This window comes from Monodelphis domestica, chromosome 2 (assembly GCF_027887165.1).
Source record: "Monodelphis domestica isolate mMonDom1 chromosome 2, mMonDom1.pri, whole genome shotgun sequence".
Classification (NCBI taxonomy): domain Eukaryota; kingdom Metazoa; phylum Chordata; class Mammalia; order Didelphimorphia; family Didelphidae; genus Monodelphis; species Monodelphis domestica.
The window spans coordinates 245,628,932-245,641,178 of NC_077228.1; the positions used below are offsets into that span (position 1 = coordinate 245,628,932).

Sequence of the window (12,247 nt, forward strand, 5' to 3'; positions counted from 1 at the left end):
TAGTTGGGCAAAGTAGTTTTTAATAATTGCCTTAATTTCCTCTTCATTGGAGTGAGGTCCCCCTTTTCATCCTTGATGCTATTAATTTGCCTTTCTTCTTTCCTTTTTTAATTAGATTGACCAGTACTTTGTCTATTTTGTCTGTTTTTTCAAAGTACCAGCTTCTAGTCTTGTTTATTAGTTCAATAGTTCTATCACTTTCGATTTTATTAATTTCTCCCTTAATTTTTAGGATCTCTAGTTTGCTTTTCTTCTGGGGGTTTTTAATTTGATCACTTTTGAGATTTTTTTATTTGCATTTCCAATTTATTGATCTCTGCCCGCCCTAATTTGTTAATATATGCACTCAAGGATATGAATTTTCCTCTAAGTACTGCTTTGGCTGCATCCCATAAGGTTTGAAAGGATGTCTCACCATTGTCATTTTCCTCAATGAAATTACTAATTGTTTCTATGATTTCTTCTCTAACTAAATGATTTTGGAGTATCATATTATTTAATTTCCAATTAATTTTTATTTGGCTCTCCATGTACCCTTACTGATCAATATTTTTATTGCCTTATGATCTGAAAAGGTTGCATTTATTATTTCTGCTTTTCTGCATTTGAGTGCCATGTTTCTGTGACCTAGTGTATGATCTATTTTTGTGAATGTGCCATGTGATGCTGAGAAGAAGGTGTATTCCTTTTTGTCCCTATTTATTTTTTCCATATGTCTATTAACTCTAATTTTTCTAAGATTTCATTCACCTCTTTTACCTCTTTCTTATTTATTTTTTGGTTTGATTTATCTAAATTTGATAGTGATTGGTTCAAGTCTCCCACTAATATGATTTTACTGTCTATTTCCTCCTTCAATTCGCCTAGTTTCTCCATTAGAAATTTGGGTGCTATATTATTTGGTGCATACATGTTGATTAGTGATATTTCCTCATTGTCTAACTCCCTTTTAACAGAATATAATTACCTTCCCTATCCCTTTTGATCAGGTCTATTTGTGCTTTGGCTTTGTCAGATATCATGATTGCACCTCCTGCCTTCTTTCTATCCGTTGAGGCCCAAAAGGTTTTACTCCATCCTTTAATTCTAACCTTGTGAGTATCAACCCGCCTCATATGTGTTTCTTGAAGACAACATATGGTAGGGTTTTAGGTTCTAATCCAATCTGCTATTTGTCTACGTTTTATGGATGAGTTCATCCCATTCACGTTCAAAGTTATGATTGTCACTTGTGGATTCTCTGGCATTTTGATATCTTCCCCTAGTTCTGTCTGACCTTTCTTCTTTAGCTATAACCTTTTAAGCCAGTGTTTTACTTTAGGTCAGTGCCCCTATTCCCCTCCCTTGATATGCTTCCCTTTCTAGCTCCTCCCTTTTTATGCTCCCTTCCCCTCCCCCATTTCCTTCCCTCCCTTTTTATACTCCCTCACCCCTCCCCCTCCTTAATTTTCCTTTCCTTCTTACCCTGTTGGATAAGATAGCATTCAGGATCCCAATGGATCTAGATGTTCTTCCCTCTCAGAGTTGATTTCACTGAGAGTAAAGTTTAAGTAATACCACTTCACGCTCTCTTCCTCTCTTTCTCATATGAGAGTTCTTCCCCTCCCCTTCCCATGTGTCTCTTTGTATGGGAAAGATTATTCTATTTAGTTCCCCCCATTTCTTGAAGTAAATCTTAATATCATCGATGATTCCCCCCTCCCTTGTTCTTTCTTAGCCACCCCTTTTACCAAATCTTTATGATGCCCCAATCTTTCCCTATGCATGATTCTTCTAACTACTCTTATGATGCATACAATTTTTGAGTTACACAATACATTTTCCCCACATATATAATTTGATGTAAATGTAGTCCTTATAGAAGAAAGTTTGACAGAAAAAGATTATATTTATCTCCTTTTCCTTTTCTTTCATATTTACCTTTTCATGTTTCTCTTGCTTTCTGTGATTGGATATCAAATTGTCCACTAAGTTCTGGTCTTTTCTTAGCAAATGCTTGGGAATCTTCTATTAAAATGGACCATTTACTTCTTGTTACAAATAACTCAGGTAGGCAAAATGATCAGTCAGAGTTTTTGAAATAAAAAAAAATCTAAAAATCAAATTTAACGAACTCTTAAAATCAATTTGAGATCTTTAGCTCATTAAATTTTCCAAAGGTTGTTACAGTTTTGATGAAATCCATCCATCATCTATATGACAATTTACAAAGCCAAAATGGAAGAAAAAGCTGTTTTTTTATGTGCTTACTCAATAATATTTGTTCAGTATAGTTATAGGGTAAAGGTAACAATATAACAGCAGTTAAAACACAGTAGATTCTGTGTAATTGAATTGTATTGAATACATTAGTATATGAACTTAAAACAACAAAATTAAATTTTAAAGCAGACAATCAGCAAAATACAATAAGATAGAGACTTTCATTAAAAAATGGAGTGTGAAAGGGCTTAAAATTTCCACCTCCAGTCTCTTTAAAGTTCTTTTCTCTATCCATCCAGATTCCTTTTGTCAGAACTATGGGATTTCCCAGCGTGAGAGAGAACATGGGTTTGAGGAATCTCAAACTGGATGAATCTGAGAGACTGGGTGGCCCAAGTGGCAAAAGGTTATAGGAAGATAAATTTCTTCCCTGAATCTCAGGCAAGATAAATGAAAAGATCAGTGTACTCATGAATGGCAGAAGCTGTTTGAAATTGGCAAGGTACCGCTCTTTCATAGAGTATGCCATGCTTGGAAGAGTAACTTCCTTCTTCCCTTCCCCCCTGAGGTAAAACACTAGGGAGCAGCCTGTCTCCCAAGCTACATGGATATGGAGTTAGGAGGCTAATCATTGCCGAAGGAAATTATACCCCAGTTTTTACCAGCTAGTTTGTGATTCTGAAAACACAGTTGCAGCTACCTGCAGGACTGAGGCTGGCGCTGGGCTGGGGCTGGAGATTGAGGAGTATTCAGGAGTAGGAGCTGGCAGTAGCAGCAACAGCAATGCCAGAAGCAGCAATGAGGTGTTAGGGTTTGAGTGGAAGTACCCCACAAAGGAACAAGCAAAGACAATGCAAAAACAACAGAGAGAGGTTTACTAGCACTAGGACAGTTCGCCAAAAGAACCGTGTCTGGTAGGATTGGGAGTGCACATATATAGAGCAACTGAAAAGAACAGGCCTTCTTGTGGCCTTGTCTGTTTCAACAGTTGTGGCCTTGGGGAGTCCTCCCCTTAGTTTTTCCCGGTTATCTGTCTTAACTGTGGGCTTGCAGTTTTCTCAGGATATTTGTCTCAACTGTGGCCTTGCAGTTTTTCCCAGGAACTGTTCATTTGGACACAGTGCAACCCCCACTCCCTTCATTCCCCAATTCTTTTGATTTTATGATGTTCATTCAGGGGTGAGCGGAGACCTCCAGGGGCAGGGCATTAGCGTAGCCTTCGGGGGGCCTGTCAGGGCCTAATACTGCTGCCTGAGGACCATGAGCTGGACTGTGTGGACCTGGTCCTTCACAAAGCGGACCAGTCGGTGGACAATACAAGGCCCAAAAGTGATAAGGAAGAAGAGAATTAACATTGGTCCGGCTATAGTGGAGATGAGGGTGGTGAGCCGGGGAGATTTCGCAAACACTTGCTGGTACCAAGGTTAGGCATGAGTGCATTTGCATTCTCCGGGCATCTAAACTACACTTAAGTCTGGCTACTGACTCCCTGACTACCCCTGTGTGGTCTGTATATATGCAGCACTCTTCCTTGAGGGTGACACAGAGGCTTCCCTCCTTGAGGAACAAAAGATCAAGGCCCCTCCAGGTCTGAAGTATGACTTCTGAAAGGGAGGACAGCAATTTCTCAAGGTCATCTAGTGATTTTTCTGTATGCCTGAGGTCCACCTCTCCGGCAGTGTGTAAGTGCCTTAGGTCTGCTGTTTGAAAGAGGGAGGCTATACCTGTGCCAATCCCTGCCAAGCCAAAGATCATGGCTAGGGTCAGTGCACGGACAGGCTCCTGTTACTGGTGGCCGATTCTTTGATGTTCCCAATAGTTCAGCAGCTCCATCCCAGGATGGTATAGTACTCGGGGCAGGATGGTGACTAGGATACAAAGCTCAGGGTCCTGGGACAAAGTCGAGGAGGAAACACAATCCTGAGGAGGTGCAAGCCCAATTCCCCCTGATGGGGGAATGTCGTAATATGGTGGTCTGGTGGTGAGGTTAGGTGGGGTTTAACTACCACTGAGGCATTTTCATGTTTGTTGGATAGGCTTCTGCCCAATCTGAAAAGGTGTCTACCAGAACTAAAAGGCACCTGTACCCATATATCCCTGGCTTTATTTCTTTTTTTTTTTAAATATATTTTATTTGATCATTTCCAAGCATTATTCGTTAAAGATCATTTTCTTTTCCTCCCCCCCACCCCCCATAGCCGACGCGTAAGTCCACTGGGCATTAGATGTTTTCTTGATTTGAACCCATTGCTTTGTTGATAGTATTTGCACTAGAGTGTTCATTTAGAGTCTGTCCTCTGTCATGTCCCCTCAACCTCTGTATTCAGGCAGTTGCTTTTCCTCGGTGTTTCCACTCCCATAGTTTATCCTTTGCTTATGAATGGTGTTTTTTTCTCCTGGATCCCTGCAAGTTGTTCAGGGACATTACACCGCCACTAATGGAGAAGTCCATTACGTTCGATTATACCACAGTGTATTAGTCTCTGTGTACAATGTTCTCCTGGTTCTGCTCCTCTCGCTCTGCATCACTTCCTGGAGGTTGTTCCAGTCTCCATGGAACTTCTCCACTTTATTATTCCTTTTAGCACAATAGTACTCCATCACCAACATATACCACAGTTTGTTCAGCCATTCCCCAATTGATGGGCATCCCCTCGTTTTCCAGTTTTGGGCCACCACAAAGAGCGCAGCTATGAATATTTTTGTACAAGTCTTTTTGTCCATTATCTCTTTGGGTTACAGACCCAGCAGTGCTATGGCTGGGTCAAAGGGTAGATATTCTTTTGTCGCCCTTTGGGCATAGTTCCAAATTGCCCTCCAGAATGGTTGGATCAATTCACAACTCCACCAGCAATGAATTAATGTCCCTACTTTGCCACATCCCCTCCAGCATTCATTACTTTCCTTTGCTGTAATGTTAGCCAATCTGCTAGGTGTGAGGTGATACCTCAGAGTTGTTTTGATTTGCATCTCTCTGATTATAAGAGATGTAGAGCACTTCTTCATGTGCTTGTTAATAGTTTTGATTTCTTTATCTGAGAACTGCCTATCCATGTCCCTTGCCCATTTATCAATTGGAGAATGGCTTGATTTTTTGTACAATTGATTTAGCTCATTATAAATATGAGTAATTAAACCTTTGTCAGAGGTTTCTATGAAGATTTTTTCCCAATTTGTTGTTTCCCTTCTGATTTTAGTTATATTGGTTTTGTTTGTACAAAAGCTTTTTAGTTTGATGTAGTCAAAATTATTTATTTTACATTTTGTGATTCTTTCTATATCTTGCTTGGTTTTAAAGCCTTTCCCCTCCCAAAGGTCTGACATGTATACTATTCTTTGTTTACCCAATTTACTTATGGTTTCCTTCTTTATGTTTAATTCACTCACCCATTTTGAATTTATCTTGGTGTAGGGTGTGAGGTGTTGATCTATTCCTAGTCTCTCCCACACTGTCTTCCAATTTTCCCAGCAGTTTTTATCGAATAGTGGATTTTTGTCCCAAAAGCTGGGATCTTTGGGTTTATCGTATACTGTCTTGCTGAGGTTGCTTTTCCCCAGTCTATTCCACTGATCTTCCTTTCTGTTTCTTAGCCAGTACCAAATTGTTTTGATGACTGCTGCTTTGTAATATAGTTTTAGGTCAGGGACTGCAAGGCCCCCATCGTATGTGTTTTTTTTCATTATTTCCCTGGATATCCTTGATCTTTTGTTCTTCCAAATGAACTTTGTTATGGTTTTTTCTAAATCAGTGAAGAAGTATTTTGGTAGTTCAATGGGTATGGCACTAAATAGATAAATAAGTTTGGGTAGGATGGTCATTTTTATTATATTGGCTCGTCCTATCCATGAGCAGTTAATGTTTTTCCATTTGTTCAGGTCTAGTTTTAGTTGTGTGGCGAGTGTTTTGTAGTTGTGTTCATATAGTTCCTGTGTTTGTCTTGGGAGATAGATTCCTAGGTATTTTATTTTGTCTAAGGTGATTTTGAATGGGATTTCTCTTTCTAGTTCTTGCTGCTGAGCTGTGTTGGAGATATATAGAAACACTGATGACTTATGTGGGTTTATTTTGTATCCTGCAACTTTGCTAAAGTTGTTGATTATTTCAATTAGCGTTTTGGTTGAATCTCTAGGATTCTTTAAGTAGACCATCATGTCATCCGCAAAGAGTGATAACTTGGTCTCCTCCTTGCCTATTTTGATGCCTTCAATTTCTTTATCTTCTCTAATTGCTACTGCTAGTGTTTCTAGTACAATGTCAAATAGTAGGGGTGATAATGGGCATCCTTGTTTCACTCCTGATCTTATTGGGAATGCATCTAGTTTATCCCCATTGCAGATGATATTAGCTGTTGGTTTTAGATATATACTGTTTATTATTTTTAGGAATGACCCTTTTATTCCTATGCTTTCTAGTGTTTTTAATAGGAATGGGTGTTGTATTTTATCAAAGGCTTTTTCTGCATCTATTGAGATAATCATGTGGTTCTTGCTAGTTTGCTTGTTGATGTGGTCAATTATGTGGATGGTTTTCCTAATGTTGAACCAGCCCTGCATCCCTGGTATGAATCCTACTTGATCATGGTGAATGATCCTTCTGATCACTTGCTGGAGTCTTTTTGCTAGTATCCTATTTAAGATTTTTGCATCTATATTCATTAGGGAGATTGGCCTATAGTTTTCTTTCTCTGTTTTTGACCTGCCTGGTTTTGGAATCAGTACCATGTTTGTGTCGTAAAAGGAGTTTGGTAGAACTCCCTCTTTGCTTATTATGTCAAATAGTTTGTATAGTATTGGGGTTAACTGTTCTCTGAATGTTTGATAGAATTCACAGGTGAATCCATCAGGCCCTGGGGATTTTTTCTTAGGAAGTTCTTTGATGGCTTGATGGATTTCAATTTCTGATATGGGATTATTTAAGAATTCTATTTCCTCTTCTGTTAGTCTAGGCAGTTTGTATTTTTGTATATATTCATCCATTTCTCCTAAATTGGTGTATTTGTTGCCATACAATTGGGCAAAGTAATTTCTAATGATTGCCTTAATTTCCTCCTCATTGGAGGTGCTGTCCCCCTTTTCATCTTTAATGCTGTGAATTTGCTTTTCTTCCTTCCTTTTTTTAATTAGATTGACCAGTACTTTGTCTATTTTGTTTGTTTTTTCAAAGTACCAGCTTCTTGTCTTATTTATTAAATCAATAGTTCTATCACTTTCGATTTTATTAATTTCTCCCTTAATTTTTAGGATTTCTAATTTGGTTTTCTGCTGGGGGTTTTTAATTTGATCGCTTTCGAGTTTTTTCAATTGCATTTCCAATTGATTGATCTCTGCTCTCCCTTGTTTGTTAATATAAGCTTTCAGGGATATGAATTTGCCTCTGATTACCGCTTTGGCTGCATCCCAAAAGGTTTGAAAGGATGTTTCGCCATTGTCATTTTCCTCGATGAAATTATTAATTGTTTCTATGATTTCTTCTTTAACTAAACGGTTTTGGAGTATCATATTGTTTAATTTCCAATTGGTTTTAGATTTGGTTTTCCATGTACCCTTACTAATCATTATTTTTATTGCCTTGTGATCTGAGAAGGCTGCATTCATTATTTCTGCTTTTTTGCATTTGTGTGCTATGTTTCTGTGACCTAATGTATGGTCAATTTTTGTGAATGTGCCATGTGGTGCTGAGAAGGTGTATTCCTTTTTATCCCTATTTATTTTTCTCCATATGTCTATTAATTCTAATTTTTCTAAGATTTCATTCACTTCTTTTACCTCTTTCTTATTTATTTTTTGATTTGATTTATCTAAATTTGATAATGGTTGGTTTAAGTCTCCCACTAGTATGGTTTTATTGTCTATTTCTTCCTTCAATTCGCCTAGTTTCTCCATTAGAAATTTGGGTGCTATATTATTTGGTGCATACATGTTGATTAATGATATTTCCTCGTTGTCTAGAGTCCCTTTTAACAAAATATAATTACCTTCCCTATCCCTTTTGATCAGGTCTATTTTTGCATTGGCTTTATCAGATATCATGATTACCACTCCTGCCTTCTTTCTATCAGTTGAGGCCCAGAAGGTCTTACTCCATCCTTTAATTCTGACCTTGTGGGTGTCAACCCGCCTCATGTGTGTTTCTTGAAGACAACATATGGTAGGGTTTTGGATTCTAATCCATTCTGCTATTCGTCTACGTTTTATGGGTGAGTTCATCCCATTCACGTTCAAAGTTATGATTGTCATTTGTGGACTCCCTGGCATTTTGATTGCCTTCCCTAATTCTAACCTTTTCTTCTTCGGCTCTACCTTTTAGTCCAGTGATTTACTTTGAATCAGTGCCCCTTGTCCCCTCCCTTGATGTTTCCCTTTTTAGTCCCTCCCTTTTTCTTCCCTCCCCCTCCCCCCTCTCTTTCCCTCCCTTTTTGTTCTCCCTCTCCCCTTCCCCCCCTTGGTTTTCCCTTCTCCTTACCCTTGTTGGGTAAGATAGAATTCAAGATCCCAATGGATCTGGATGTTTTTCCCTCTCAGAGTTGATTTCACTGAGATTGAGGTTTAAGTAAACCCCCCCCCTCTCTTCCTCTCCTTCTTATAGGAGTTTTCTTCCCCTCCCCTTCCCATGTGAATCTTTGTGTGAGAACCATTATTCTATTTGGTCTTTCTTTACCCCCTATTTATACATTACATTTTCCCCACATGTTAGTATACATAGATTGATATAAATGTAGTCCTTATAGAAGAGAGTTTGAGTAAAAGAAGAAGATAACATTTTTCCCCTTTCCTTAATATTTACCTTTTCAGGTATTCCTTGCTCTTTGATTTTCGGTATCAAACTTTCCACAGAACTCTGGTCTTTTCTTTGCAAAAAGTTGGAAGTCTTCTATTTTGTTGAATGCCCATACTTTCCCTTGGAAGTATATAGTCAGTTTTGTTGGGTAGCTGATTCTTGGTTTGAGACCCAGCTCTCTTGCCTTTCTGAAGATCATGTTCCATGCCTTACGATCATTCAGAGTAGAACTTGCAAGGTCTTGTGTGACCCTGATTGGTATTCCTTTATATCTAAATTGTCTTTTTCTGGCTTCCTGTAGGATTTTTTCTTTTGTTTGATAGCTTTGGAATTTGGCAATTACATTCCTGGGAGTTGTCTTTTGGGGGTTTAGTGTAGAAGGTGTTCTGTGAGCTCTGTCAGTGGCTGTATTGCCCCCTTGTTCTAGAATCTCTGGGCAATTTTCTTTGATTATATCTTGTATCACCATGTCCAGTTTGGTGTTTATTTCTGGCTTTTCTGGGAGTCCAATTATTCTTAAATTTTCTCTTCTCCCTCTATTTTCCAGATCTATCACCTTGTCGGTGAGATATTTTATGTTCTCTTCTAATTTCTTGGTGTTTTGGCTTTGCTTTATTAGTTCTTGCTTTAAAGCCTGGTTTTCTTTTACAGTTTGGTCAAACTGGTTTTGTAGATGCATGAATTTCTTTTGCATTATTTCCCACTTTTCCTCCCAGAGGGCTTCCATCTTTTTGGTCATTTCTGATTCAAATTCTTCATGGGTTTGTGGAGAGTTTCTATTTCCTTTGGAAGATTTTGGAGAATTTTCTTGTATATCTTCTTCTATCTGCTCTGTATTTTGTATTTTGGCTCCATAGAATGTGTCCAAAGTCGCCCCTTTCTTCTTATTTTTCTTGGTATTTTGGGGCTTCTGTGCTTCTGTGGAGTTTGTCATCTCTGAATGTGGAGGATTAGCTTTTCTTATCTCTGTCTGGTGATCAGAGGCTTTAGTCCTGGGCAGATGGTTCTATGAGCTTTCCCTGGGTTAAACTGAATATGCCTCACTGGAACTGGAATGGAAGGGTCGGACCACGAGGCCACACTCTCCCCCTGGCTCGCTTTCCGGAAGTTGCCTTCAGAATCGCTGGCCGTGAGGCTGTTTCGTCGGCCTGCGGGGGGGATGGGCTGCAGCTTTCCCAAGCTCCGAGGGCAAGGACTTTCACTGAGACTTGGATAGCAGGATCCAGCCCGTGAGGCTGTCTTGCCCGCCCTGAGGGTTGCTGTTGTTTAGACCAGCTCTCTGCAGCGGAAGCCCCAGGCAGTAACTTTCACTGGGACTCGGGTAGAAGGCCCTGAGGGTTCTGCTCTCTGAGCCCAGCCGGGCTGCGGCTTCCGGGAGCCTTGGACTCTGCGCTCCTACCCCTGAGGTCCGAGTGATCTCGGGTTCTGGCTTTTGAGGGGAGCCGTACCTTTTGAACCGGGTCCAGGTCCAGGAGGAGGGTTCCCAGGGTCTGTGCTGTTGATCGTTTTGAATTTCGGCGCCTTAGGAGCTTATAGTTTGAGATCGGTCGGGAAGGGTTTTCCGGAGATCTGAGCTTTAGCTTTCTCTAAGCCGCCATCTTAACCGGAAGTCCGTCCCCTGGCTTTATTTCTGTAAAGTCTACCTCCCACTGTTCTCTTGGCTCCAGCCCTCTTCACCGGGTGCCCCCTGGTTCCTTCGGTCCCCCCTTTTGATTAACCCCCACACATGTTTCACATCTCTAAGTGATGCCTTTGCAGATTCTGTGCATAGTATGAAAGAAAAAGTCTCCGTCCAGTATATCACTCAGTTTTGTACCTCTCCTATGTATGGTGTCATGTATTTTTTTTTTTTGCTATCTGTCTCCCCACTGCTTCTGGTGAGTCATGCCATCTGGCAGGCCCAGCTATCCATAAGGGATAGCCTCCATGAGGAGGCTCCACACAGACTCCATGAGGGTCAGAATCTCAGGCCCCACTTGGTTCAGTGCCCCCTGCCATCCTATCCCCTCCCCTCTCCAAGTATCTAAGGGAAAAGGGGTGATGGCCTCAGTATTCTGTTACTTCTTTATAGCCGAGAATGGGTGTAGAGCTGTCCCTGCCTATCTCTGTCCCTTCAAAACCCTCTCCTTAAAAAGTAGAACACAACTCCCATTCTTCCATCATAAACCGGCATACTCAGGCTTTTATGGACTTTAGATCAAAGTCTCTCTGACTTCCAAATTCAAACCCAACATACCTCCCCACCTTCTCTGACATGCTTTTACCATCATAAGTCAAATAACTATTCCCCTGGTATCACTTCAATTGCTAATCAGTAACCCAAAAGAATTCTGATTTAAAGGATTACATCACTAAACCATCTTTAGCATAGGGCTCATAGATTATAAATTACAGTTCATAGAACAAATATGTAAACTGAGGTAACCAGTAAGTATTGAACAAAACCTATGGTAGAATCAGGTTAACAATGAGCTGTTGTTTACATCCAAACAATACTTAAAATGCGTAGTTCAAAAGCAACCCACATAACATTTCTAAAATTATTTCATAAAGCATTCAGTATTATAGGATCTATTCCAAATTTAGAGATATGAAACTTGTAAGGACCGTAAACCTTAAAGCAAGACTTTTGACAAGCAGGCTGATTATCTATTGCTGAGACCAAGAAGTTAAAGGTAATAATAAAGTTAGTCCAGCATTAATACACTGGAAGGAAAACAATTGAGATGAAAGCCATTTGATAATTTTAAACAAAAACCCATTTTAGGTAAGTTTAAACACTTAAACCCATTTTCATTTTCCCTTAAAACCTCTTATGACAGAACGATAGATAAGGATGGAATACCCCTTCTTGAGGATATTCTGCTAAAGCTCATTTTACCTTTTTAGATCCCTATTTCAGTCCCTAAGTATCAGTGTAGAATAATTACAAGCACTTCTTTCTCCTCCCTGTGTGCAAGGAAGGGGTTCAACTGCTAAGCAAAGTATCCCAAGGCTGCTTGGATTGGTTTAGAATGTATTACTTAGCAACCTTATCCCATCCATCTTTAAGTGAGCTTACTATAATTTTAAAAGATTGAATGTATCAAACTCCCTTCAAAATAATTTACTCTCAGTAGATTTCAGTTTGACCTCCACACTTCCAAATAACTCTGATCAAGTCCTTTAGCAATGTTTCAGTGCAACCAAACTGAATGCAAAGAGTTTACCTGCACTTCTCTCAAACCTGTCTAAAGCTCAAAACATTGCTACATTCCTAATTAAAGT

At 39.6% G+C, this 12,247-nt stretch overlaps 1 protein-coding gene across 11 annotated transcripts in view; it reads left to right on the forward strand.

The window, feature by feature from the left end:
* DNAH9 (dynein axonemal heavy chain 9) overlaps window positions 1-12,247 on the forward strand; it is a 755,194-nt gene that overhangs the window by 726,257 nt on the left and 16,690 nt on the right. The gene's annotated exons all lie outside the window — the stretch shown is intronic.